The sequence below is a fragment of the Thamnophis elegans genome, chromosome 7 (assembly GCF_009769535.1).
Source record: "Thamnophis elegans isolate rThaEle1 chromosome 7, rThaEle1.pri, whole genome shotgun sequence".
NCBI classification, from domain to species: domain Eukaryota; kingdom Metazoa; phylum Chordata; class Lepidosauria; order Squamata; family Colubridae; genus Thamnophis; species Thamnophis elegans.
Genome location: NC_045547.1, coordinates 52,964,372 through 52,987,369, shown reverse-complemented (window position 1 = coordinate 52,987,369; position 22,998 = coordinate 52,964,372).

Genomic DNA, 22,998 nt, shown 5'->3' with positions numbered 1-22,998 from the left:
GGGTGGGAGGTGGTGCCTGTAGGGGTCATAGCGATGGTATACCAACAACTATCCACCTCCGTCCAGCACCACATGAAGCAGCCACCCCACCCCGTGAAGACAGGCAATGAGTCGATACCGACCCGCAGGTTCCAAGAGCTTCCAGGGCTCTCCCAGTCGCGAAGAACCGAGGCAAAGGCCACCTGGACTGCCGCAAGCCAGGATACGATGAGGAAAAGTGAGGGGGGGTAGGGAGAGCCATGGCGGCGGCAGCAAAGCCAGCCGCTTGATTCAGTTTGGTGTCATCTGGACCGGCCACCCCTCATTGGCAGAATAGCGTAGTTCTGTCCCAAAGGATCCCCCGAATTTTCTCCGATCTCCGATCCAGTATTTTAAAAGCTTGTCTTTTCTTAATATTTCTTTTTCTTGTATAGTCTATTATCAAGCCTCTGACATAGGCCTTCATTGTGTCCCAGAGATTCTGCATTGATGTGTCCTCTTTTTTATTTTCTTTGGAGAAAAACGCCAATTCTTTCTCCATTTTCTCTACAAAATCCTTTTCTTTTAATATAGTATTATTTAAAGTCCATCTAGATCTTCTCCTTTGTCCTTTCCACTTAATTGTCATTGGATTGTAATCTGCCCAGGTACTTGTTTCTATGTCAATTTCCTGTATATCATAAATCAATTGCATTGCGATCCATATATCTAATCTGGACTATGATAAATTTGAGTAGAAAGTATATTGTCTAATTGTGGGGTTTCTTTCTTTCCATATATCTTTTAAGTCTATTTCATCAGTCATTTTAAAAAAGGATTTAGGAAGAGTCTTTCTATTTAGTTTTGTTGTTTTTTGTGTTTTATAGTCCATATTCTGATCTACAATTCCATTAAAGTCTCCCATCATACAAATATTAACATAGTCCAGTTCAATTATTTTCATATGTAATTTTTTCATAAAATTCCTCTTGGCTATTGTTAAGAGCATAAATTGCTATTAAAAGTATTTTCTTGTTATTGTCCATAATTTCCACCATTAAGATTCTTCCATCGTCATCTGTGTAGATTTGCTCTGCTGAAATTGTATCCTTAATATACAGAACCACTCCTCTTTTCTTGCATCGTGGCAATGTGGTAAATATTTTCCCTAGTTTAGGGTGTATCAATAATTGTTCCTGTTGTTTTTTAATGTGTACTTATTGAAGGCAAATTATGTCCACTTTTAATTTATCTAATTTATGAAATGTTTTCCTTCTTTTAATAGCTGAATTAAGTCCATTTATATTTATTGAAATTAATTTTTTCTCCTCCATTTTATAGGTAGGGCTTACTGCTCTAGTAGATCTTGATTCTCGTTCTTTAGTATCCACAGTGCCGCCTACTGCACATTCTTCTTTTCCAGTTACAGCCTGGCCATTATCTTGTAGTTCAATTAATGATTCTTCTTTTCCTGTCTCTCCCTCTTTCCCTCTAAAGTATTGTGCATAGAATAGTTCTACTTTATCAATTGAATCTATTCTACGTCTTTGTCCTTGCCATAGAAACATCAAACCTTCTGGGATCAGCCATCTATAATTAACTCCTTTTTTCTGTAGAATTTTAGTCAAAAATTGATATTCTCTTCTTATCTCTCTCAGTCTTGGTACCTGTTTCAGAATCCCAATCTCTTTGTATTTCAATGTCTTGACTCTTGCTATCTGTAGTATTTATGTCCTAATTGTTTTCTTAGTAAATCTTACGTGTACTTCTCTTGGGAGCTTGTTTTTCATTGGATATCTTGTAAAGACTCAATACACCTTGTCTATGCCATCCATAATCTTCTCTTTGGTTATCTCCAAGGTGCCTGCGAGAATTTCTATCATTATCTCTGCAAATTCTCTTCCTTTTCTTCTTCTATGTTTTGGAATCTGAGGTAGAATTCTGATCTGTCAGTCTCCCATCCTAATATTCCACTTTTCTCTTTTTCAACCACACTTAATCAATTATCAATGTCTCCGATATTCTCATTTCTTTGTTCATCTTTTTCTTCAATTTTCTGGAACCTATCTTCAAATTTCATCATCATTTGGTGGATGTTCTCAACTTTCTCATTTGTTTTTTCTGTTCACTTTTCAATATTTTTGGTTCTTAATTCTATCTTTTGGATCCCTTGCAAAATCATTTCTAGTGTTCCTTCTTTGTTTTTTTCCTGCTGCAACATCGTCTGAATTGATCTTTACCCTCCAGATGGTGAAGAAGAGGAAGTTGGTATTGAAGAGCTGGCAGTCGTTATCTTTTTACTCATTTCCACCAAGGTAATGAGCTTTTTTGGCTGGGAAGTACAAAATCTTTGGGTTCTTCTATTCCTTAATCTGTTTATGTTTATGATCCTAAAATAAAAACAAAACAAAATGGAGATAAAAACAGAAATAGGAGAAAAAGGGGGGGAAAACTTCAGGCTCTTATGAGACCTAAACCAATTGGTTCCAGATGTTTGCAAAAAGAAAAAATGAAAAAAGGGGGGGAAAGGCAAAAGATTTTAGCAGATCAATAAATAAATAAATAGGAAGAGTAAGAGGAAAAAAGGGCAGTTATGATCTTCAGGTTCTTCTTTAACTTAATCCAATTCAGTATTGTATGAAAACAGAATCAAAAATCCAAAAGGAAAAAGGGAAAAAAAGAAAAAGAGAGGGGGAAAAGTTATATCTATTAAAAAGGAAAAAGGAAAGGAGAAGAAACACGGTTGCTTTAAGAAAAATAAAAGGATTGAGCTAAGAGAGAAAAGAGGGAAAAAAGCAAAAAGCAAAAAGATGCTATGCTTCTGCTGCCAAAAGCCTCTAATCGATTAAAAATAACTAAGTCTGAAAGGGAAGCAATGAAGTGGGAAAAAGAAAAAATAAAGGTAAATAGAAAAAGAAATCACAGCCACTACTGAGGTTCTCATGCTAAGTTCCAGACAGAGTTGTCAGTTCTCTTTTTCCAAGGTCACAACAAACTTATAGCTTTAAACTGCCTAGCTTCCATTCACTGATAATATCCTAGGAAAGCACCTGAATAAACAATCTTCACTGCTTTCCCCATTATCATCTGCTCAAGGACTTTTTCTCAAAACACACATGCAGAGAAAAGAAAACAATGCTTCAAAGCCTCTAGGTGGCAGTGTTACTTATTTTTTAGCACTAGATGCTTCCTTCCCCCTCCCCCCCCCCCGATTCAAAGGAAGACTAAAAATCCATAAAGAAAAAGAAAACAATAAAACATTAGAAAGAGAAAAGTAGAGAGAAAGATGTCTTAGTCAATAAGAAAATGTTTATGCCAGCATTTAAAAGAAAAAAAGAAGAGGAAAAACACCCCAATCCAGTTTAAAAAATAACAGGCATTGTAAAAGTCAACAAATATTCCCACTTTAAAAAGGAAGAAAATAAAAACAATCCGTTTGACTTTCTGGCCAAATCTCACCGCTTATCCACTTTCTGTCTTCAACTTTAACTTTATTTTTAATCTTTTAGGGTGTTCTCTCAGATGTTAATGAAGAAAAAAAATCTCATCAAAACGACACGCTTCTCTTCTGTTTCTCTTCCATTCGGGAGCTGTCCAGATTTCAGCAGCTATATGGCTGCTTGGCTGTTGCTGGCAAGAAACGGCTACTCCTGGGTCAAACGGGGAATCTGTGATATCTCTGAGATCAACAGGATGTGCCCCTCTCTATCACTGTCTCTTCAGGATGGTTTAGGTTCAAAAGAACCATCCAGCAGCAGAGATATCAACAGCAATCTTGGAGCTACAAGATTGCATGTCGTTTCATCCGGATGTCAGCCCCACCACCTTGTGAACGTGTTTTGAAGGAAAGCATCAGTTGAAGCCTTACTATGGCAAAACAACTCCACAAAACTGCCCAAATAATTTAATAGTGGTCTTCTATACACAGAAGAAGTCTTGTAGAGTTTACTGGGCATTAGTCTCCAGGACTGGATCATAAACTATTCCAATAAAAGTCTCTTTTATTCCAAATGAATGTTGCATGTGCATTTTTCCCTATTTTTTACTTATACAAATTGTCCTTCCTAAAGCTGCTTATAAGTCAAAATTCAAAGGGTTTATTATTAAAACATGGCCAGAAAATATTTTAGGTATTGTGGACCATAAAGTTATTGAATAATGCAATTGAAACCGAGAAGCTAGCTTAACACAAAATGCTATGTGAATTCTGGCTTACGTTTTTTTGCTCTCTTTTTATTTATGCCGACCAGGACTGGCATCTTCCGTTCATCCCAAGCCTCAAGCAAATCTCCAAGGAGGGTTCCTATCAAGACCCTCAAGCTACAGCTTCCCATGTCCCCTTTCTGGTGTGGGGTTCACTTTGGCTTAGCTGGGTCACCAGTTAAGTTTTCGGACAAAAAGAGTCCAGGGGAGACTGTGGTTCCCTTTCACTTCCCTCAAAGGGAATACCAAACCTATTGGTTTTCAGGCTGACAGAGGTAAAAAAAACAATATGAGGAGGACCTGCTCCCCCCACCCCCACCCCCTCCGGCAGATGAGTATGGCACCTCCTCAAATTTTCCTACAATGTTTGGCTTCGCTTTTGGGATTATATGGAGGTTTCCATTTCCCTTTTAAATAAGGTGACCAGATTTTAACATTGGTAAAGAGGGACACCATTGATCGGGGACGTGGGTTCTTGATTAAATTTTTTTTTAAAAATCAGGACTTTTTAAAAACGCCGCGGGTGAAGAAGAAAAAGAGACGGAGATGCTGAAAGTTCCTGGTTTTTATGCCCTCTCTGGCCTTTGATCTTGATCTTGTATTCTTGTACTCCCATGGGGCCATGCAGGGGCAACTCTGCAGAGTCCACGTATGGTTGAGCATTTCTTCCTCCCAGATGCCCTGTGGTGAGATGGGTAAAGGGCTAATACTATCATACCTTAATCCCATCACCCTGGAGCTGAAAGAGGGGAGATCTTTGTTATGTAGAATAGACTGGCCCAAGCTTTTTAATGGGCCATTGGCAAAGGCGGGGGCTATTAAGAGTGAGTCTGCTTCCTGCCTAAAAACATGTTTCTCCATTTCTGATCCAGGGAAATATAATATTCTGCCTTTTCAATATTTCCCAGTATATTTCATTTTTTTCTAGGAGAAGGGTGGGTTTTACCTTCCTACAGTCCCTTTGCTCAAATTTTCTTCCCCTTTTTGTTAGTATCTCCTGGGCTGCATAGTGTATCCAAAACACAAATTGTGAAGACATTTACAGGTACTAATTTACCAATAAAGTGTAGGAAGTTATCACCCAGCCCTCTCCCAGAAAAAAATGAAATATCCTAGGAAATATTGAAAAGGCAGAATATTTCTCTGGATGTGAAAAGGAAGAAACATGTTTTAAAAGAGAGAATAGCTGCCTGTTGTGACTCAGCAGTTCTGCTGAGAGTCTTTTCGGGATACAAAATTCAGTATGCAGCTGGGGCTTGTGGGAGGAAGTTTGGAGAGAAAAGGACGGATGCTGCCACACCCAGTCGCTGGAGTCAACGTCATTCCTTCGTGTGTTCCTTGTTTGGTACAACATTGCTTGATGATTAATCGTGATTTATGCCTGTTACACTTGGATAAGTGCTTTGGTGTTTCATGTAAACCTGATCCGTGAAGACTGTGGAAGAAGTGAAGTGCTTGTAAGAGTCCTTTGTTTTGCATTCTTGTCAGAGACTTGTATTTATGTTATTTCTGGGCTCGAAGCCAGTTTGAACTGAAAACTGATAAAGAAAGACTTCCATTTAAGTTGCCTGCCTGTGTTTGTCAACGAGCCGAGAAGGGGGGGACAGAACAGATTGACTCCAGCCTGATAAGCCTCCATTTCATTAACTATGGAGCAATTACATGCTGCACAGACACAACTCGCGCAGCAAATGGCTGTCCTGACGGATCAAATTGGCACAATTGCAGAGAGCTGCAAGACACACACACACCCCAGCCAAGGAGGAAGTGCCCAGTAGCCATGCCAGATAAATATGATGGGAGTATTCTTGGGACAATGCCAGCTGTTTATTAGCCTGCGAGCAGAGGACTTTCCCACTGACCGGACGAAGGTGGGATTCATGATTAGTTTGCTCTCAGGCACAGCGGCCCGGTGGGCTACCCCCTTGTTAGTTCAGCAGAGCCCTTTGTTGGATGACTTCCAGGGCTTCTGCCAATATTTCAGATGGATGTTTGAAGATCCGATCAAAGGGGAAACAGCTGCCAGAAGTTTGAAATCACTGCAGCAGGGGACTGGGTCATTACAGGAATATGTGTCTGAATTCAGGCTACGTAGCCAGGATTCCACATGGAATGAACCAGCTCTAATGGACACGTTCCAAGATGGATTGTCTGAGGCCTTGCAGGATGAACTGGCGAGGGTGGACAGGCCACCGACGTTGGACACGTTGGTCCACCTGTGCCTCCGGATAGACGCCCGGCTGCAGAGGTGAAGGCCTCGCCGTGTATTCCAGGAGACCACCAGCATGCCGGTTCAGCAAGAGACTGCAGTGGACTGGGAGGAGCCCATGGAGTTGGGTGCTGTCTGACCTCGGGTGTCACGGACAGAGATGGACAGAAGACGTCCGGAGGGATTGTGTTTTTACTGTGGGGATCTTGGACACTTGGCAGGGAGCTGCCCCAAGAAGAACAGGAGGGTTGCGCGGACTGCAGCCATCCCTCAGCAACACACGATTAAGTCGGACAACCAGCACATTGGTGCGGCCATGTTACCCCATTTGCACAAGATAGCGTGTGCTCGGGGTGTGTGGAGTCCCAGGGTGGATGCCCTGCCAAGTAAAGTAAAGACTTCTGACCCTGTGAACTTGCTTCCATCTCAGACTGTTCTACCCGTTGCAACCTGCGCTGCCGTTTGTCATCCCAGGAGCATGCAGTCTCTGGTACGGGATGCGCAGCGGGATGATGACTGGGTGGAGCAACAAAAGGCGGAAGTGAGGCTGGCATCCCCATGGACTTTGGAAGGGGATCTTTTGAAGTGTCAGGGCTGGCTCTATGTTCCCACAGGGCACATCTGTCAACGGGTGCTCGCGCAGATTCATTGTGCGTCTGCAGCAAGACATTGGGGGTTTGTTCGGACATTGCGCCTGGCCTCCCGTCAATTTTGGTGGCCACATCTGAAAAATGACGTACGGAGGTGCGTGAAGTCATGTGCTCAGTATCATTGGGCCAGGTCTACAAAGAGAACTCCACCGAGATTCCAGCCGTTGTCGACTCTGGTCCCCGCAACACTGGACTTTGTCTCTAGGTTCCCAGTGGGGTGCCAGTGTCTTGGACCATGTTCTGGGGAGACCGTCACCAACCCTTCTGGGCCACACCCCGATCATCGAAACCGGGGGAAGGGCTCTGCAGGATGGGATTGCGTGGTGGTTCAGCAGGAGTCGATAGAGCTGCCGTCAACCTCCGACGGAAAGGGGGCTGGTGGGTCAGCCTTGCAGAGGGTGGAGGACACTGGACAAGGTGTTAAGTCTTGGCCGAAGCTGGCAGAGCTGCCGTCAACCTCCGACGGAAAGGGGGTTGGTGGGTCGGCCTTGCAGAGGGTGGAGGACCCTAGACAGGGAGTTAAGGCTCGGCCAAAGTCGGTAGAGCTGCTGTCAACCTCCGATGGAAAGGGGGTTGGTGGGTCGGCCTTGCAGAGGGTGGAGGACCCTGGACAGGGTGTTAAGGCTCGGCCGGTCGGTATAGCTACCATCAACCTCCAACGGAAAGGGGGTTGGTGAGTCGGCCTTGCAGAGGGTGGAGGACCCTAGACAGGGTGTTAAGGCTCGGCCGGTCGGTAGAGCTGCCGTCAACCTCCGATGGAAAGTGGGTTGGTGGGTCAGCCTTGTGGAGGGTGGATGACCCTGGACTGGGTGTCGACGCCGGGAAGGGCAGAAGGAAACATGGTGGCCACTGGATACCGAAAGAGTTCCAATTCAAGGGGGCTATGCCTCCAGAGGTTTGGGATACATGAAAAAGGCACCAAGGGAAATAGGTGCGGGTCATCATGGAGACACATCATTCCGACCATCGGACCCCGGGGAAAGGGCCCTGCGGTGGGGGATAGTGTTGTGACTCAGCAGTTCTGCTGAGAGTCTTTTCGGGATACAAGATTCAGTATGCAGCTGGGGCTTGTGGGAGGAAGTTTGGAGAGAAAAGGACGGATGCTGCCACACCCAGTCGCTGGAGTCAACGTCATTCCTTCATGTGTTCCTTGTTTGGTACAACATTGCTTGATGATTAATCGTGATTTATGCCTGTTACACTTGGATAAGTGCTTTGGTGTTTCATGTAAACCTGATCCGTGAAGACTGTGGAAGAAGTGAAGTGCTTGTAAGAGTCCTTTGTTTTGCATTCTTGTCGGAGACTTGTATTTATGTTATTTCTGGGCTCGAAGCCAGTTTGAACTGAAAACTGATAAAAAAAGACTTCCTTTTAAGTTGCCTGCCTGCGTTTGTTAACGGGCCAAGAAGGGGGGGGGGCAGAACAGCTGCCTATCTTCCTTATAAGATATCTTAGCTACCTCTAATTTGGTGGTAGTGGTGGTGGTGGAGAATGCATGAAAAGATAATAATGAAAGCAGTTTCTATAAACCAGGGCTTCTTAAGTCCCTGTGGATTTCAATTCCCAGAATTCCTCAGCCAGCCAGCCAAGATCCGAGAATTCTAGGAGTTGAAGTTTTTTAAGTTTGGAAAAAGTTCAGAGAAGAGCAACTAAGATGATCAAAGGCCTGGAAATTAAGCCATATGAAAATGGCTGCAGATTTTGGGTCCAGCTAGTCTAAAGAAAAGAAGAATTAGGGGTGACATAGCAGCAGTACTTCAGTAATTGAGGGACTGCCACAAAGGAGAGGGAGGTCAAATAATTCTCCAAAGCACCAGAGGGCAGGACAAAAAATAATGGTGGGAAACTGATCAAAGAGAGAAGCAACCTGGAATTAAGGAGAAGCTTCCTAGCAGTGAGGACAATTAACCAGTGGAACAATTTGTCTTCAGAAATCGTGGCTGCTCCATCTCTGGAGGTTTTTAAGAAGAGACTGGACAGTCACTTGTCTCAGATTGTATGGTCTCCTGCTTGAACTGGACTAAGGTCCAAGGTCCCTTTCAGCTCTATTCTTTTTTAACAAGTTATTTTAAGGTTGCCAAGGTTGAGAAACAGTGCTATAAACAGACACAAATTCTTTTCTCCTTGTCACTGAGAATCTGTGAATGCATCCTTACCTTAAAATTAGGGGGAAGACTCTTTGGGGCCTCACTGCCAATATTCCTTAAACCAATGTTTCTCAATCTCGGGATGTTTAATATATGTGGACTTCAACTCACAGAATTCCCCAGCCAGCATGCCGACTGCAAAATTCCTGGGGTTGAAGTGCCCAGTGGCTAGGGAATTCTGGGAGTTGAAATCCACATTTTAAAATTGTCAACGTTGTAGTGATAAATGCCTCAGACATTTATCCAAAGGGACATCTCACCTATTCATAGAACTCCCTGTTCACCTTGAAACCTTTCACTAAATTTTCAGGTCACTGGTTTACAGTTTTTCATATCTATACCTCTACAAACAACCATCTCAAAACATCGCTTATCAGATAGCACCAACATGTTTTGAGAGCCAAGCCATAAAGAGTGATGGCTCTTTGAACTTTGCTCTCTTCCACGCCAGCTCTTTTGGGCCATTCCAGCTGTTAATTCCAGCTTTTCCACTTCCTTAGCAACAGAGAAGAGGTTTGCTGGAGCAACCTCACATAAAAAGGAATTTTTTAAGAGCCACCTCACACAGAAAGGAATTTTCGAAGAGGCCGAATTGGAGAGAGGGAGGGCATATAAATTAAAATAAATAAACCAGAGGTACAAGGCTTACCTTACCATTTTAACATTACCTGAAGGTGCATAAGGAGACCTGTGCCAAAACACCCCAATTCCTATTGTGGGCCTTTCAAAAGGAGGGAAATCAAAATTTAATCTGCAGCCATTGTTTATATATATGTCTGTGTTGGATATGCAGGTTTCTGCAAAGCATTAGATTTAAAAAAACAAATAAACACCCCTACCTGGAATTTGCACACTCAACTTCAAGTGGAGAAAATGTTTTGATCTCAGCAATGAATGAAAAATGGAGTTGGGGGTGGTGGTGGTGCTGGCCTTGTGGGCTTTTATGTGTTAATCGAGGCACGGATGATGGAGTGGAAGGGAAGTCAGCTGCTTTCACACACCATACGTTTATCTCAGAGGCTGAATTAATCACAGAACTTTCTTTCAGCAAGTTTCAGCCAATCCCTCCCTCCCCCGCACCCAACGAGACAAATTTAGCCCTCTTAAACTTGTGTGAAGGCAGCTGTGGGCAATGTTCCCTCGGGAAGCCCGAGCCACCACAAGCGCTCAACCTAGTTACTTTGCTGTCCTGCTGCACCTGTTTAGCTGGAGGGGTTTCAATCGCGATTGTGTGGCCGTTCTGCAGACTGCAGTCTGTGTCTGGCAAACAAAGGCAGTTGGAAATGCTCCATAGTGTTTACTTTCCACGTCTGTGGACGCCTACGTCATCAACGCGTGATGGACGCCAGGCTATGCAGTGATGCCTCCAAGTCCAATGGAAAGCTGGCAAGCGTTGACTGATAGGGCAGCGTTCGTCTCCATTTGCGATTAGCTGGAGGGGGTTTCATTCACGATTCCACGGCCATTCTGCAGACTACAGAGACTGCAGTCCGTGTCCAGCAAACGATGTATTTACTTGCCAAAATTTACTTGCCAAAAATCGGGACTTTTTAAAAATGACGCGGGACGCGGGACAAATTATTGGAAAGCGTGACTGTCCCACCGAAAGTGGGACATCTGGTCACCTTACTTTTAAACCACCCTTCAGTTGCAGCCCACTCAGCCCTTTCTCTTTCACACAGAAGGTCCTACTTTCCGGTGACCCCCCCCTTGCTTTCCCAATCCTGTTGGTCACTGCTCAGAGGAGCTAGCAGCTGGTTGGGGTGTGGCTAGAGATCACATGGGGAAATGGGATCCAGCTATTATCTGAGAGTGAAGCCTCACACACACATACACACACTCTTCCACTCCCCACAATTCTAGGAACTAAAATTTAAATCAGTATTTACCTACTTTCAGGCAGCTGTTGAGAACAAGGCTCAAGGACTCCCTTTATTACTTGGTGCCTTCCAGACAGGGTCTGTGGGTATTTACCCTCAGACAAAAGAAGTCTGCACTGGCTGGGTGCCTGGACCCTGTCCTGTGTCTGGTTTGGTCGGGAATCCCTTTGTGGTCGCCAATTGATGGAAGGATTTTCCCGGTTTGTTTCCCAGGTGGGAAGTAGTTGCTGGTGCAGAGAAAAGAATTTGCACTGAAGTGAGCTACCAGAAAGCAGGAGTCTTTAATTCAGGAAGGCATAGAAAGCTATGACAGAGTTCCAGCATTCCTGGCTTGCAAGTAATTTGGGGAAGTACATTTATTAATTTTTATATATGTTTCATATATGAAGCTTGTGTAGTTTGGGGATTATATGTCTATCTTTAGTTATTGTGATTGCCCTGATCTTGGTCTTCCTGTCCTGGGGCTAATCTTGTCAGAGACAGAAGAAGGAGAATTTTGTCTGTTATTGTGAGTAAATGCTTTTCTTTGGTTTCTAGTTTCTGGGATTTGTCCTTCCTAGTGAGAGCCTCTGGTAGTTTGCTCAGGCTTCCTGTTTGTTTGTTATTCTCAGCTTTTACTATGTTTCCTTTAGGGATTAGGTGTTAATGACTCTTGGCAATATGTCCAGGCTTCTAATTATCATTTGTATATTGCCTAATTATCATTTGTATATTTCCTGAATGGAAAAAAACTGGTTTTAGGTTCTGTGAGGTTTGCTTTATAGACAAATTTCCTTCAATAGCAGTAGACTTATATACCGCTCCATAGGGCTTTCAGCCCTCTCTAAGCGGTTTACAGAGAGTCAGCATATTGCCCCCAACAATCTGGGTCCTCATTTTACCCACCTCGGAAGGATGGAAGGCTGAGTCAACCCTGAGCCGGTGAGATTTGAACCGCTGAACTGCTGATCTAGCAGTAGCCTGCAGTGCTGCATTTAACCACTGCGCCACCTTGGCTCAGTGTCCTGGCACTGTTATTTTTGGGGTATATCTCTCTAAAACTTACTACAATTATATGAAATTATTCCATTTGCTCTTTTTGGAAGGCAGTTCTGCAAGAATTATGAATTTCTCATAATGGCTGCATTTGTGAGAAAATTTTGTAAATCAGACTCTTATAAATTCATGTTGTTATCATGTCATTTTATACTGCTTTACACATAAATATTCCCCTTGTTCTGAAAAACCTTAGAATTTGGTTGTTCTTTATGATGGTGTGAGAAGAAAGATTCCTCCTGTATCTATAGTGCTTGACTCTGCACCTATGCTCTTGTAGGCCTGTGCCTTTCTTAGGAGGTTTATATTATAGCCTGCACTTAAAATTGTAATCCTTATTGTGAAAGCCTTACAAAATGCAGTATAATCAATTTTATAATAATTTAAAAATAGACTGTCTGTCATCAAATGAATGAGGAAGTGAAAGTACAGGGGGCAGAAAATCTCAGATGGGCACATTAAAGTGCGATAAAAGGAGGACCCTGTAAAAAGAGGAAGTAACTCTGAAAATATTCCATGGGAACAGAAGATATGTGGAAAAAGGTTTAAAAATGAAGGGTTGTGATCATGTCAATGCCATTGATGGTAGCTGCTCCTCACTGGACATAGCTATCTCTGACCCGTGTTGCAACTTGAACAAGTACAGTCTTACTGAAGTACTAATACAAACTCTGGCATTTTTCATGTTTGAACCATGGAAAAATAAATTTTTTGATTCAAAGCTGAATTGTGGTTGCATGTTTGCATGTCTATTTTTAGTGTTTTTGAATTTTATAACAAATGGTGCCATGACCAGGATTAAGACAGCCACTGGAATGGACTTGCTGCCCGGCTGGGACCTCTGACCATTCCCAGCTTGAGCAACAGGTGACCAGCCTGCTCTTAAACAAACTTTGATCTGCTTTGAATCAAAGGTAAGCCACTCAGCTCCCTTGGGAGCCTCATTTAGTTAGATAGGGCAGGTGAATTAGATAGAGAGGATGTGCCATGCCCTTTTTGCAGAAGTCAACGTTCACGATTCAGAGAAATCAACTTGGAGAAGTGGTTTGCTATGAGAGCTTGTTTGCAGTGCTGCGTAGGTTTATAGGACTTGCTGCCAGAGTGCTTATCTCTTTGTTTGTTTTGGGCTTGCAGCCAACGAGAGTCTGGACTGATTAAAACATTCTTTTGTATGTTTGTTTTGGCTTTTGTTCCTGACGGAGAAGGGGGGGTCAGAACAGAAAAGTATATTTAGGAGATATTAAAATATTAATAATGTTTAATACATATTAAAATAAAACACACACCAGGGCTGAGTTTCAACCAATATGGACTGGTACGGCTGCACCGGGTGGTGAAATTTAGAGTACCTTTCCATACCTGTTGGTCCAGAGGGCCTGTACTGGAATGCTCCATCCCCTGGCCTGCCCCCCACAGCTCGATCCCCCTGCCTGCCCGGTCGCCGCTTGCTTGTTCACTCACCCACCCATTCACATCACAAAGTTCTCAGAAGAAGAACCAGAAGAAGAAAGAACTGGTGAGTAGCTGCGGGGTAGGATGTTGGGGAAGAGGGAAGAGGCAGAGAGGCTGGAAGAGTGTGTGCCTATGCACAGGCTGTGAGTTTTAAAAACGTCAGAGTGAATCCAGGACGATTGAAGAGGCAGAGGGGCTGGAAGAGTGTGTGTAAGGTGGTCAGAATTGTTGAAGACCAGCAAAGACAGTCATCTTCCTTCTATAAGTAGCTGTTTTATTGTTTTATGTACTTATTTTACGCTTCTTTAAGTAGTAACTGCACAAAATAATAAATTTCCTTTTTTTAATCTTATTTTTGTAGGTCATTCTTTGGGGCAAATAATTCATACATTGGCCCGTCCCACCCGGTCACATGACCTCCAAGCTACTCCCACAAAACAGGCCATACCTACAGAATAGGTTCTAAAAAAAATTGAAGCCCACCACTTACACACACACACACACACACACACACACACACACACACACACACACTGTATATGGAAAGTATATTTGGTGCTCTTTGAGATTGGTTGCTTGCAAATACTTGCAGATATTTCATTACCCAAGTAGGTAGCATCATCAGTGTGAGTGAGTATGGGATTTTCTGCCTGTTCTTGCTTACCTGCTCTGCCGGTTTTGGTGGGGTCATCAAAATAAGCAGATTTTATTACAGATAGTGCCAGTGGTGGTTTCAAAAATTTTTGGAACCTCTTCTGTAGGTGTGGCCTGATTTCCGGGTCCACTTGTGGAATCTCTTCTAACCGGTTTGGTAGATTTGATGAACCGGTTCTACCGAATAGGTGCGAACTGGTAGGAACCCACCTCTGGATAGTGCTGATATTATAGTTATTTGTAGCTCTATTCTTCAAACACCTTTAATATTTCTGGTCCCAGTGTTAAATGACATCATGTATTTTTTTTCTTTCTACTAAAATAGTTAGTCCTTTCTAGTCTTCAGGTTTTTTAAAAAAAATCGTATATCTTTTGTATGACATGCAATTGCCAGGTTAACCACAATAAATCTGTTTTCCATGAAGTTATTTATTTTTATAGTTAATTGAAAAAGTCTTATAGTAAAAGTCAATTTTTCAAATTTATCTGGATCTTTAATCCATTTATAGCTTTCCTAAATAAATATTTTTAAATATTTTAAATAAAATTCTTTATATTCTTATGCTTGTAATTAATTTTTCTTTTTTTCTGAGTTGAAAATAAAATATATTCAAATCTGTCATTTCAAATGTTTCTTACTAAATTTGGAATAGTTAATAGACAATTTCCAAAAGTGATATCAAAATAAGGTTTGCCAACTTAGTGTCCTTTAAAAGACTGCCATGATCATAAGCAAGAAGGCTGTTCCCATTGTTTCCTAGCACATACCAGCAGAAAACCATTGCCCTACAGTCTCTTCATGAAGAGAAATTGTCTGAAGAATTGTGGATAATGATAAGAAATTGATTGATGCCCAGGGTTAGATACAAAGCTGCTCTAATGTTTTAAATACTCTTTGCTCTCTTTAAAAATATAACAACCGTAGGGAACATTTTGCCATCAGCTGATGATGAAATTTATAATTTATAAGCTGACTTATTTATCTAAGAAAAGCTTATTGAAAAGAAGTTGAAGTGACACACAGCAGGAGGGTTGCAACATTTGAGGATATAACTGGGAATTATCTTACAAATATACCATCTATTGGCATTTAAAAGATTGAGATAGAAAGACTATTATGCATTGTTTAAGTTCCTGGGAGAGATTTTACAGTAAATGTGTTTTATAGTTATCCTTCCAATTAAGGAGATATACTTTTTTTAGAAAAAAAAAGATATTAAAACGCAAGAATCTACAAATGTTTTTAAATGTCATGTGAAGCTTTTTATATTAGAAGTTTCTGGAATCATTTCTCCCTGTTAATTATACAAATTGTTTGACACAATCTCTAAGATGACTCCAACAAAACCTCTACTCTTGGTGTTATAATATCAACAGATAATGGAGTCTTTTATCACCTTGCTTATTTTATGGTAGTGGCAACTGATGAGTGCAAGGCCCCAAGTCCCTCTCCTTTGTCAATATGCAGCAGTGCTCTGGAATTCACCCTACACAACACCAAACATCTGATTTCAGGTTGGCTCTAGCCTGAACCCCTGCCAATTCTAGCCTAGACTAGGAAAGCTTTTTATCATAAATCTTACAGAGCCTCTGAAATTAGCACAGATCAATCTTCCCATACTTGGTGTTCTTCAGATGTTTCGGGAGCTAGCTTTCCCAGTTATCTGTCTTTATTACAGGAATTCCAGTTTCCATAGTGACAAGCTGGCAAAGCAAAGAAGTGAGAAGGGATTTCAGAAAGGCATTTCTAATGCCAATCAGAGATAAAAACATATGAAAACTTTGAAAACTGTAAAAGTAAATACCCAGGCAGGATTATAATAAGCAAATTAAGGTAGAATCTCTTTGAAGTGCTTCCTTCCCATGGCCTGTCCGATGGCACTGGACTGTCTTGTCCCTTCCCACATGAACTGAATTTCTCCTTCCCTGCCTGCTTCCAAAAATCTCTCATATTAAGATCTAAAGAAAGCAAAGTGCAATAGATGATATCAATTGTATTGAACAAGTTGAAGCAATGGTATAGCCTGAGAGATTTTCAAATGGGAAATTCCAATTAGCCATTAAAAAGGCCAGGGACATTTTGAAATGGATGTGTGTGATCAAAAAGACCAGGTGATGGATGTGGCTTTGTAATTCAAGATCATTCGTGTGTGAGAGAGAGAGGGGGAGAGAGAGGTTTGGTTTGGTTTGGTTTAATTTTATTTGTATGCCGCCCTTTTCCCTGAAGGGACTCAGGACGGCTCACAACTCAAAAAGGGAGGGGAAATACAAACAGAGTTACAAAAGCATAGAAACCATACATAGTTAAAAGCACAACAATCATACCATTCGAAGTGGGGCAGCGAGTCTTTAGCCCCAGGCCTGTCGGAACAGCCAGGTTTTAAGGGCTATGCGGAAGGCCTGGAGGGTGGTGAGGGTACAAATCTCCACGGGGAGTTCGTTCCAGAGGGTCGGAGCAGCCACAAAGAAAGCTCTCCTCCGGGTAGTCGCCAGTCGACACTGGCCGGCTGATGGAATTCGGAGGAGGCCTAGTCTGTGGGATCTAATTGGTCTAGTGGAGGTAATTGGCAGTAGGCGGTCTCTCAAGTACCCAGATCCAATACCATGAAGGGCTTTGTAGGTGACAACTAGCACCTTGAAGCGTACCCGGAGATCAACAGGCAGCCAGTGCAGCTCGCGGAGGATAGGTGTTACGTGGGTGAACCGAGGCGCACCCACGATCGCTCGCACGGCTGCATTCTGGACAAACTGAAGTCGTTGAATACTCTTCAAGGGCTGCCCCATGTAGAGCACGTTGCAGTAATCCAGTCTGGAGGTCACAAGGGCACGAGTGACTGTTGTGAGAGCCTCCCGGTTCAGGTAGGGACGCAACTGGTGCACCAGGCGAACCTGGGCAAATGCCCCCCTGGTCACAGCTGACAAATGGTGTTCAAAAGTCAGCTGTGGGTCCAGGAGGACTCCCAAGTTGTGGACCCTGTCTGAGGGGCATACTGTTTGACCCCCCCAGCCTGAGAGGTGGAACACTTGGCCAATTAGTAGGAGGGAAGCACAGCAGCCACTCGGTCTTATCTGGATTGAGTACAAGCTTGTTAACCCCCATCCAGTCCCTAACAGCCTCGAGGCCCTGGCACATCACGTCAATTGCTTCATTGAGTTGGCACGGGGCGGACAGATACAGCTGTGTATCGTCCACATACTGGTGGTATTTTATCCCGTGCCGTCGAATGATCTCACCCAGCGGTTTCATGTAGATATTAAAGAGGAGGGGGGACAGGACCAAACCCTGCGGCACCCCATACATTAGGGGCCTAGGGGTCGATCTCTGCCCTCTGACCAACACCGACTGCGACCTGTCCAAGAGGTAAGAGGAGAACCACCGTAAAACAGTGCCTCCCACCCCCACCTCCTGCAGTCGTCGCAGAAGGATACCATGGTCGATGGTATCGAAAGCCGCAGAGAGGTCAAGGAGTACCAGGATGGAGGCATGAGAGAATGAGAGAGTCTGCCATATTGCCTGTTTTGACTCCTTCCAAAGGTGTCTCTGAAAAACATATTACTTCCTCCTCTTTCCTTTGGTTAAAATTAAAAAAGAACACCCTGGAATGGATAGATATATAAGGTGCAATTAAAAACCATGCATGAAATAGTAGAACTGCTTCATGTCTATGGAGATTCTCAATCATTCAGTTCTTCAGTTCAGAACTGAAGAAGCTTCTTGGATGAGAAAAGAAATATTTTCAAGCAAAAACCAAGAAAACCCAGTTGCTTTTTGAAATACACCTTTGGCCATAGCTGATTTACATACATCCTTGAAACAAACTAGCTTATTATATTCTCTATATATGAAATGTAATATATCTGTTGAGAACAGTTTATGTGTCCCTCTATTTATTTATCCCTGTGTTTAACACCACATTTCTTAAAATACATTGTACTTAGCTCCTTCTTCCTGGAGCTTTATCTTATATGCATTTACCTGGACAATCCATACCTCCTCCTCTCTTAATATAGTGGGGGGAAATTTGAATAGTGCATAGATCTGGATGCTAATATACTAAGGAGGATATCTTACCAAACACTACTGCAATGCGCTCTACATGGGGCAGCCCTTGAAGAGCATTCGGAGACTTCAGCTTGTCCAGAATGCAGCCGCGCGAGCAATCACACCTATCCTCCGCAAGCTGCACTGGCTGCCTATTGGTCTTCGGATACGCTTCAAGGTGCTAGTCGTCACTTATAAAGCCCTTCATGGTATTGGACCTGGGTACTTGAGAGACTGCCTGCTGCCAATTACCTCCCACAGACCTATTAGATCCCACAGACTAGGCCTTCTCCGAATTCCATCTACCGGCCAATGCCGATTGGCTACCACCCGGAGGAGGGCCTTCTCTGTGGCTGCTCTGGCCCTCTGGAACGAACTCCCCATGGAGATTCGGACCCTCACCACCCTTCAGGCTTTCCGCAAAGCCCTTAAAACCTGGCTGTTCCGACAGGCCTGGGGCTGACGAATTCCCGTCCCCGCTCGAATTGTGTGGTTGTTGATTGTTTTTAAATTGTTGTAGTTGTTTGTCTGTTGTTTTCCTCTTGTTTGTATTCCCCCCCCCCTATTTTGGTTTGTGAGCCGCCCTGAGTCCCTCTGGGAATAGGGCGGCATAGAAATGCAATAAATCAAATCAAATCAAATCAAATCAAATCAATTCATTGACCTACAAAATAAAGGTCCCACTCATCACATTTCATTTGCTTTGAAATAGGATTAATATGTAGAATAGTTGGCAAATCTGCCACTCATCTGCTCATGGTTTGCCACAGTAGAGTCAAGTTAGATTTTGGGAAGGTAGGAGTCATAGTGGCATTAGAAAAGAATCCAAAGCAAAGCAATGAATCTAGAAAAGAGAATGAACAGTTTCTGCCTTGGAGAAGGTAGTGAAGAGAGAAAGAACTTAAGTGAATTTGAAAATTCATTCAGCTTCTAACGGGTTTTTGTTATGTGCTTGGTCACCATTTTATATTTTGCATTTGTTTATTGTTACATGGTAAGATTTTTTCTTTCATTGTTTGTTTTTCTGTTGCATGTCACACATGGACATCTTATTTGAGTGGGATGACCTTGTATATAGATTGATAGGTAAGTAGGTAAATATTGGAAGCATGAAGGAAAGATGGAGTGCATCTAAACAATTTGACTTCTGGTTTGTGGTCACGATGAGACCTTGTGCCTGGCAAGGAGGCAATTTTGGTGGCCCAAGATGAAAAAGGACATTTAGAACTATGTCAAAAGCTGTGCAACATGTGCCGCAATGAAGAAACAACCAGGGAAACCCCCAGGACTGCTCCAAAAAGTAGCTGACCTGTTCCATCCACAGGAAGAAATGACCATGGATTTTATAACTTCCAGAGAGTGGGGAAAATATAGTAATTTGGACAGTGATCAATCTCTTCTCCAAGCAAGCCCATTTTATAGCCTGTTCCAGTCTCCCATCAGCCCATAAGCTAGGCAAACTATTCGTAAAGCACATTTACAGGCTGCTCTGTTCTGTTCATTTCAGGCCGGAGGGTCCAATTTTTAGCCAAATTCTGGAGGGAGTTTATCAGGTCTATTGGGTCCTCCCAGGGGCTTAGCTCAGCTTTGCATCTGAGTAAAAATGGGGCCGTGGAATGAACTAACATGATGTTAGAACAATACTTAAGATGCTATGTCAATTACCAACAAACTAATTGGGCAGATTTGCTACCAAGATTTGCCAAGGTGGCATACAACAATGCAGTGCACTGTGACCCCATTCAAAATCATCACTGGCATGGAGTTCGTCCCCATGCCTGAACCCCCCCAGGAAGTCACCCTTTCCATGACCTTAACTGAATGGATGGAGTCATTGAGAAAAGCATGGGAAAACACAAAACAAGAAGCTGGAAAAAACCCAAAAGTGCAAGCTGATAAGCATTGGTCCCCCAAATGCCCTTCCAAATAGGGAACAAGGTTTATCTCTCCATCAAGTACCTAAGGTTAAAGGTACCCTGTAAAATGCTAGGGCCAAAATTTATAGGATCATTCCTTATCATGATTAGTAATCCTGTCATGGTGGAGCTGAAACTCCCTCGCTTACTAGGGAAAGTGCATCCAGTTTTCCATAGCAGTTTGTTTTTTTTATTTTAGTATATTTTATTTTCATTTTCATTTTTATACACTCACATGTATACACCACACAGTATTAAACAATAATTGCATCAATTCCTTTTGTCAACAATGCCCCAGAAAATAAAAGCCCAATATACCTCTTCCATTCTCCATACACCTCTTTCTTCCACCACGCTCCAACTTTCTATCTTCCCTCCATCATCCCCCTCTACCCTACTTCCCCTCCCCCTCTACCACTCCTCTCTCCAGATCCGCTCCCCCCTTCCTTTTCACCTTCCCCCCCATCCTCTCTCCCATCCCTCTATACCCATCTTTCTTCTTTCTTCTTTCCTACTCCTCCTCCCCTTGGTGTATTTCCACTATATGGTAATGTACTTGGCTTATCCTATTTTTAAAGAAAAATGAAAGAAAAACAGTATACGAGTGAAGTCACATTGCATTGAGATCTAACACATCGTGTCTAGCCTAATATATATCCCTCACTCCCCCCACCCGACCCCCGACCCCCCACCTCCTTCCCCCCTGACTTCCCAGAACCCGTACATGGTATAGATTTTTAACAAACACAGTCTAAAATCTATTGAGAAAAAAGAAATAAAAAAATTAATAACATCTCTACATTGATCTTAGCTAAGCTAAGATAAGCATTGATCTTCTTGCTAAGCTAACTTTAAACAATTTAAATCATTCCTGATCTTAAGCATAGGCTAACTGGAATTTCTTGGTCCCGTATTTATTTTGTATATAGTCAATCTATTTTTTCCAGTCTCGATAATATCTCTCATTTGAGTGATCTTTAAGATATGCCGATATTTTAGCCATCTCGGCTAAATTTGTAACTTTCAATGTCCATTCTTGAGTTGTAGGCAGGTATTCCTTCTTCCAGTATTGCGCTACCAACAGTCTTGCTGCCGTTATTAAGTGCAGGATCAAGTTAGTCTCTACCACTGTAAAGTCAGTACTTATATCTAGCAAAAATAACTGAGGAGTAAACTTTATCCTTCTTTTAAAGATATTTTGCATAATCCACCATATTTTTATCCAAAATGCCTTAACCTTTTGGCAAGTCCACCATATATGGAAATCGGTAGCATCGAGAGAACCACATCTCCAACATTTGGGTTGTAAATTTGGATACATAGAAGCCAGCTTTTTAGGATCTAAATGCCATCTATAGAACATCTTGTAAAAATTTTCTCTCAGGTTTTGAGCATGTGTAAATTTCACATTTCTTACCCAAATTTTTTTCCCATATATCCAACATTATTGGTTCTTCAATATTTTGAGCCCACTTTACCATACAATCTTTAACTAACTCTGTTTCCGAATCTATCTGTATTAATTCATTATATATCCTCTTTATATGCATTAAACTTTGATATCTTATTTGTTTAAATAAGTTGTCCTCAATTTGGACAAAACCAATTTTTTGATCTATTTTCCACCTGGCCTGTAATTGCCCATACTGGAACCATGTTTGAACTGCCTTCTCCTCTTTTAATACCTCTAAGGATTTTAATTGTAGTGCCCCTCCTTCCAAAATAAGAAGCTGTCTATAAGTAATTCTATCCTGTTTTTGTGCTATATTTATATTTTCATAGAAAAAGGTTTTATTTCTTTTAAAAAACACAAATATTTCATCATTCGTCAATCATTAAAACATTGAAGTACAATTTTTTTTGTATGCCCCTCCCTCCCTCCACCCCCCCAGCCCCCCTCCTCCTCCCCCCCGACTTCCCAGAACCCGTACACGGTATGGATTTTTAACTAACACAGTCTAAAATCTATTGAGAAAAAAGAAATAAAAAAATTAATAACATCTCTACATTGATCTTAGCTTCTTCTTACTGAACTAACTTTAAACAGTTTAAATCATTTCTGATCTTAAGCATAGGCTAACTGGAATTTCTTGGTCCCGTATTTATTTTGTATATAGTCAATCCATTTTTTCCAGTCTCGTTTATATCTCTCATTTGAGTGATCTTTAAGATATGCCGATATTTTAGCCATCTCGGCTAAGTTTGTGACTTTCAATGTCCATTCTTGGATTGTAGGCAAGTCTTCCTTCTTCCAGTATTGCGCCACCAACAGTCTTGTTGCAGTTATTAGGTGCAGAATCAAGTTAGTCTCTACCACTGTAAAGTCAGTACATATACCTAGTAAAAATAACTGAGGAATAAACTTTATCCTTCTTTTAAAAATATTTTGCATAACCCACCATATTTTTATCCAGAATGCCTTAACCTTTTGGCAGGTCCACCATATATGATAATATGTAGCATCGAGAGAACCACACCTCCAACATTTAGGCTGTACATTCGGATACATAGAAGCCAACTTTTTAGGATCTAAATGCCATCTATAGAACATCTTGTAAAAATTTTCTCTCAGATTTTGAGCTTGTGTAAATTTCACATTTCTTACCCAGATTCTTTCCCATGTATCCAACATTATTGGTTCTTCAATATTTTGAGCCCATTTTATCATACAATCTTTAACTAATTCTGTTTCCGAATCCATCTGTGTTAATACATTATATATCCTCTTTATATGCATTAAGCTTTGATCTCTTATTTGTTTAAACAAGTTATCCTCAACTTGGATAAAACCAATTTTTGATCTATTTTCCACCTAGCCTGTAATTGCCCATACTGGAACCATGTTTGAACTA